The sequence below is a fragment of the Drosophila virilis genome, chromosome 2, assembly GCF_030788295.1.
Source record: "Drosophila virilis strain 15010-1051.87 chromosome 2, Dvir_AGI_RSII-ME, whole genome shotgun sequence".
Lineage (NCBI taxonomy): Eukaryota > Metazoa > Arthropoda > Insecta > Diptera > Drosophilidae > Drosophila > Drosophila virilis.
Genome location: NC_091544.1, coordinates 823,436 through 830,548, shown reverse-complemented (window position 1 = coordinate 830,548; position 7,113 = coordinate 823,436). Strand labels below are relative to the sequence as shown.

Here is a 7,113-nt window from a genome sequence, read left to right as displayed (position 1 = left end):
CGCCACTGCCCGCGGCGCTGCTGTTGGCCTCGTTGGACGCCACGTTTCAGGCGGAGATGTTCGTCTTGACCAGGATGCGAAAGGCAAAGTTCGCCTAGATTTTCGCCTGCCGCGTTATGTAAAACCAACCAACAGAGGAAAAGCCACACACCGAACACAGAAGAAGCCCGTACACCAACACGCCCGGAGCCCGTTTTGCCCGCTTGAGAATTCGTTTTATATTTTAGTTAATTTTTTTTTGTTAATTTTTCGTTTAATTTTTTGCACAAAATACAGCAAGTTTTTCCTCGAATTTTCAGTTTTCTTTTGCTTTTTTGGGCGGCCGACGACAACGACAGCAATTGGCAGCGTGCGTTGTGTCGTCCGGGCAGGAGCAAAGGTAACTTCTGTCTGGCGCTGTTCGCGCCGCGCTGCTGCCGTTACCGTTACTTTTTTGTCGGTATTCAGCCTGGAATTCCAGCTCGTAGCTAAACGTCTGCCGTGCGTTTTCCACGGCGCAGGACATGACGCATGCGCCTCCATTCGGCAGCCCAACCAATTGGCTGGCTGCCTGGCTGCCCCCCTTTCCCCCTCTGCCGCTCCACCCGTCCGGGCGCCCCTCTGCCTGCGTGCGCTTTTCCCATGCACATTATGTTCGCCCAGTTGAGCACATTTGAATAAAATTCTATTCGCGCTGCGTCGTCGTCTTTGCCTTTGCCTCTGGCTCGCGTTTTGTTTTTGCCCACGCAAAAGAAAATCAATTTTCACCTGTCTAGGCATTTTTCTTTATATATGCTGTTTTTTCATTGTTTTCTTCCTCTTCTGTTTTCATGTGTCATAGCGTACTTTTTGGCTCTTGTATAAATAATTTTTGTTATTGTAGATAATTTCTTTTATATTTTATAATTTTTATGACAATACAGATTTCTCAAGAAAACCCATTTTCCCTTGTCTACATATTTTCTTTATATATTTTGTTGTGCTTATTTTTGTTACCGCTTCTTCTTCTCATTTTCACGTGTCGTAGCATACTTTTTGGCGCTTATATAAGAAAACGTTTGTCGAATTTTTCGTTGCTTGCTTCAGCAAATTGCATCAAGGTTTCTTTTAATTTCCACAAGTAAATAAACTAAAATTCCCTTGCCCTGAATTGTGGTGAGTCCTGATTAATATCTGCGGTCGGAGGACAACTGCACTGCAGCTGCAGTCGATGCCAATCGCTGACGAACCCTCCCGCTTGCCTACTAGTGGGCTTTTCTTTTGCCGAATACCGCACAAATTTGGCAATTTCTATGTCATTTATCATTTGCGGGCACTTTTTTGCAATTTATCAAGATTTAACTTGTGCTCCCGACCTCAAATGCCATAGCTTTTGTGCTCTGATTTGCCACAAAGAGCTGTGATATAGGTTGCCCTTGAAAAACTAAAAAGAATTCATTTTAGCAAAATGAACCAGAATGTGCTCTACTCTTAGATCTAAAAGAGATCGAAGGACACACTTAGGCATTAAAGCCATAAATATAGTTGCACTAAGAGAAAATCTCTTTGCGAATTGCCCTAAAAACGAATTTCCTCTTTCAGACACTTTTACCATAACATCTACATATAATTACTCAATTTTCTGCTTGAATTGAAAAGTTGTACGCTTTTTTGATGCATGCAAATTCTTATTATACTTACTTTATTTACTTCTTAAAAAATAAAATAAATAAAATAAAATCGTATGCCAAAAATTAAAGAAGACTCGAACCGAACTATATTTTTGTTCATTTAAAAAATCGTTGTAGTCAAAATCTTATGTAACTTGGGCCCCAATCATGGCATATATCTAAGCATATATGAAATGCCAATTTTGGGAGGGGATTAGCTGGCCGATCGGAGATGATATTGGAAAATAAATAAAAAAAATAAATATGTATATTAATCATTAAATAAATAATGCATTAAGAAACAAACACAAAAATTAATATAGCCCGCAACTTTTCTATTGTAATATATATGAATTACAATATTTTCAAGAAAACGGGCAGTCAAAAAGAAAGACGAGACGTTCGAGTTAAATACTTGTAACTATACCTAGATCCCCCATTTATTCTCCTGTGCAGAAATCAGAAGGCAAAATAAAACATATTAACTAAGTGAAAAAAAGTTTTTCCTTGAGCCGTAAGCTTGGCCTTTTTTTGATTGCGCACACTTGGTATTACACATTTTTCACTTGATTCAATAACGAATTACTTATTAAAGAATCACTTAGGCTTAGAACAAAATGTAATGGACATTTGTAGAAGAAAACGGAATGAATTGTGCCCCATTATACGATTATTATATTTTATTCATAAACTGGTCACAACTCCAATAAAAGTCCAGCCAAGGGTAAGGCGGGCCATTTGGCCCTGGTGCATATCGAATGCGCGACTTGTATTTCATATTAGTTATGCAAATAACAATTACTTGGAAATCCGCCCAGCACAAGTTGAGCCAGCAATGAGTTAAGTTCGCGAGAGACTTTCCCCAGAATTGTGCTTAAAAGTGGAGCTCCATTAAAATACATAAGTCCACAATCAGAGCGCAACTTCAAATTTTGGCCACGTAAAAGCAATTACGTGTGCGGAATCCAGCCAAAACTATTTCCCTGTGAAAATGTGGAAAATATAGGAAAAACTTGCAATGTGCAGTTCGTTCCACAGACGATCGATAAGGCCCGCAGGACGGAGAAGGAGAAGTAGGCGGAGGAGCAACTGCCACGCCTGCCCCCCGCTGGGCGCAAGGTAAATCAAGGTGTGCCTCAGCAGGTGTGCGTGTGTTGTTTAAATATAAAGCACAAAGCTCAACTTTATACATAACCGTACATAAAGGCAAACTTATATGGCACAGACGTCGTCGCACTCGGCTCGGAAAGTGGTTGGAAACAAGGTTATTTTGCCCGCGGCCAAGACGCGTGGGCGTGGGACGCAGCATTGCCAAAAGCAGCCACAGAAAAAAAAAACAACACACAAAATGTGCACAAGACACGCAACCAAACAACAACAACAACAACAACTGCCCACAAAAGACCAAAAGCGAGCTATATATAACTCGAACTCGAAGCTGTAAAATACAGGAGGCAGGCACAGGTTTCACACTCAAAGGAAATACGTTCTAGATTATATTAGAAATAAAATGCGAAGAGAACTCCGCATTGCGCTCTGTACTTAAAATGTTATCTTTATTAAAGCCTTTACGAAGTGCAAGGAAAACAATATTATTCCCAAATGAAGAAATCGTCATAAGGTAAAAAATGACTTCTAATTTTGGCTCTTTTTTTACATATTGTTAAAAAATTATCATTTTTAAAAAATAATTTAAACTAAATTATTTTTTCTTAGTAAAGAAATTGTCATAGGATGAAAAATGTCTTCTACTTCTGTCTCTTGTGCTCGATATTTGTATTTTACATAATGTTAAAAGCTGAACATCATGTTAAAGGCTTAACAGCATTTTAAGACCATACAAATTTCTAAATGAGCTTAACATCAAATTAAAAACTTTACATATCTAGAAAAGTCGCGTACAGAATTGAATTTACTTTTTTTTTAGTATAAATAGAAATACCTCTGTCTCTTCTAGCCTTGCCGATCGATTTGCACAGCACTTAAATTTAATTCAATTTTAATTCGCCGCTAATTATTTGGCTCTCAAGATTCTGTACTTCAATTAACCAAATGAGATGACATTTGATGAGCGACGCGCAGATACATTCGTGCTTATATTTTAAATATTTTAATGTGAGAAATGTGACAGTTTTTATAAAATCAAGCCAAGGATGAGTTTAGCAATAAAACTGTCAGGGCATAAGCGCGAAGCTTAAGTCTGTCTGCCTCGACAATTCTTGGATATCAAATATGAACAAAAGAACATTTGGGCGAATACGTATACAAATACGATATAAGTCTAATTTTCATTCCACAATGTTTATTTTCAATTATGAATTTATTTCATGGCAGTTGGCAGCCACAGCGGACAGACAAAGCCGAGTCGAAGCTAATATACACTTTACTCATATAATTTAACTGAAAAAAATAGAGACTGACCTGGTGATGCTCTCCGGCCCTCGCCTTCTTCCTGACTGTGCTGTTTCTTTCCTTTGCCACAGATTAATTTTCGCTCGGAGCTTATGGTCCGATCTTATTGAGAATATTTATTTGAGAAAAAAAAAACATGTCAAAGCGGGCATCTCCAAGTCATATAAGCTCCTAGTTGAAACCTTTCTGGATAAATTATAGATTATAGAAAGATTACAATTTCTAAAACAATTTAGCAGACATCTACAATCTCTATAGATATTTATAATTACTATTTTTAAAGAATATTAAATATTATAATTTTAAGTCTCTAGCCAAAGATTATTAATTTCAAGTCTCTAGCTCAGTTAACTAGATTCTATTAGCTCTTGGTCGTGATCTAATTTAAAGATCGCTTCACAGACGCTTTATTTATTGTATGTTCCGTATTAACTGCATATCCCATGAGCTAGCCAATACTCCCTTCACTAAATTATTTTCGGGCAAGTACGCCTTTTCGTAATTAGATGGACGGGTTCGGGGCATCTGTTCGAACGTTGGCGAACCGTAAAACAGACTACCCGACCAACCCCCACAAAGTGCCCAAACCCCACGCCCCCTGCCAGAAGCAGAGCACAACCACCACCAGTAAAAACAACAACAACAACAAGGAACAACAACAACAACAACAAAAGCAACACTTGTAAAATATCACGTTGTGGAACTGCCTTGGGCCTTGGGTCTTGGAACTGGGCTGAGTTGATGTGGCCAAGGTAAAAAACGCCTTCGCCTGCTCGTTATGCCTACAATCTATCGATTTTTATACCCATATGTGTGTGTGTGTGTGTGCACGTGTGTGTATACACACCGATTGCCTGGGTTTAAAAATATAACTAACCCACACCTTGATCGACTGGCTTAATTGGATTGCTCCAACCTGAACCTGAAACTGAAGCTGAAATCGTGTCTCGTACCTCAAAGTTGCTTTAAATTATTATTTCCATAAAATATTTGTGTACTGCTTGATGGCTTCATCTTCTTGTTGTTGTTGATCCTGTCGTCCTCTGATATTGACAGCTGGATAGACAGCGGGTGGTCGTTGCCAGGAATCTCTTTCTGCTTCCTGCTCCGGAGCTGGGCTGAGAACCCGGAGCGCCCCCCAGAGTGCAACATTTGATAGCACCAGCAGCAAACTGCGCTCTGCAGTTGATTCCAAATGGGTTGACTTGATTTTGATGCCAAAAAATGACAGGTACCTTAAAATGGGGCACTCAAAATATGTTTTGTCAAATTTCGTACACTTTGCTGAATTTCACGCTGCTTAAGGCCTAAAATCAGTTTTATTTATATTTATATATATTATATATATATATATGTATATATATAATATAATATATAAACTAATTTTTCTTATGCCGTGTACCAATTGAAAATGGGTTTAAAGGTCTACTGTAGGAGCTAAACATTTGATATTTATATATAAAATATTGAAATGGAGCGGACACAAAATACTTATATTTAAAAAATAATAATTTTAATTATTCACAGTTTGATTCAAACCTCGGACATCGAGCCAATGAAGTAAATTTTTATAAATGGAAAGGTCACCTAAACTAGAACTAAATGTATATATATATATTGATGTATATTCATGTATTTAAACATCGATTTATTTTAGCATTATTCGAAAATATTAAGGCATTAACGTATGCCTTGTACCTTGTAAGGGACCCCCATAAATTTCTTTGGGATTTGCAGCCACAATATATAACTTTATTCAAGTTATTTTAATGTCTAACTTTGGGCAAATCTCCCATGATATCAATGTGGATGATGCCCGTGTCGTTTGCACCTGCAGCAGATAGAATAAGATTACGCAAGAGTAACACGAGCTGTGGCTCGTTGGCATTCGTTACCTAGACTGGGGACAGAGGTGAAGGGTTAGATGGTAATTTGCGCTGGATTGGAATCGAGTTCCATCAGCGTTGTTCACATTTAGCCATAAAACCATTCAGTATATTAAGTTACAATTAATTGATTAAGGCTGCAGAACCCAGAGGATAATAAGCATTATTATTAATGGCCACATTAACTTACATTTATACTAACATTTTTGTGTATCAAACAGAATAGTCTAAGCTGTATGGATGCACGAGAAACGCCAAGCAGAATATCTAATGCAATTTTACAACACTTTAAAGTCAATGAGCAGCTCTTAATGAATAAAAGTGGTCGCCTGGATACAGAACATATATAGGACTTTAGGAAATATACAAGCTGCAGTGCTATGAAAGTAGGGAAAAAGCAAAAGAGAATATCTAATGCAATTTTACAACACTTAAAAGTCAATGAGCAGCTCCTAGTGCTTAAAATGTGGTCTGTATCCAGGCGACCACATTTTAAGCACTAGGAGCTGCTCATTATATATATGGAATATAGAAAATGTACAAGCTGAAGTGTTATGAATGTAGGAAAAAGGCAAAAGAGAATATCTAATGCAATTTTACAACACTTAAATGTCAATGGGCAGCTCGTAATGCATCAAATGCGGACGATGCTGGGCATACAGTATTATAATAGAATCAGCGCAAACAGAATAATATCAATAAAATTAAAATAAATAAATTAAGCTAACGTCCGGCACAGCCAACCAAGTGACGAGCATGTGAGAGAGCAAGAGGAAGAAAAAGAAAACAGAACAAGCCAGCCAAGTGCGAGAGAGTGAGGGAGATGCAGAGAGATTAAAATCAAATAAGACAAAACGGACGAGCAATGCCAGGCCGAAAACGGAACAACAAATATCAATTGAGAAACTTCTGTATACATGTGTGTGTGTGTGTGAGTGTGTGGGTCACACGAGTGGTGGAATTTTTAAGGCGCCCACCGGGAACATCGCCACCAAAATGGCCGCCGAAAGTGTTGAAGTGTGTAAGCGAGCAGAGAGAGAGGGAGAAAGAGGAGGGAGAAAGAGGAGGAGGAGAAGAAGGCGAGCAGGCGAAAATCGGCCACAAATCGCAGCAGGAGCGAGCAGGCGAGAGGTAAAGGGTAGCATAACAAAAAAGGAACACTGCGATCAATAAGTTTTCGTACAAGT

The 7,113-nt window shown here is 38.4% G+C and overlaps 1 long non-coding RNA gene across 3 annotated transcripts; it reads left to right on the top strand.

The window, feature by feature from the left end:
• The first annotated feature begins 2,071 nt into the window (after positions 1-2,071).
• On the top strand, positions 2,072-2,977 carry LOC26530394 (uncharacterized). Of its 3 annotated transcripts, none has more exons than XR_001449776.3 (2): positions 2,072-2,747; positions 2,835-2,977. It is a non-coding gene; the product is annotated as an uncharacterized lncRNA (long non-coding RNA). The 3 variants fall into 3 exon arrangements; XR_011416189.1 differs by having other exon boundaries at positions 2,072-2,757; XR_004304945.2 differs by having other exon boundaries at positions 2,072-2,771.
• The last annotated feature ends 4,136 nt before the right edge of the window (positions 2,978-7,113 follow it).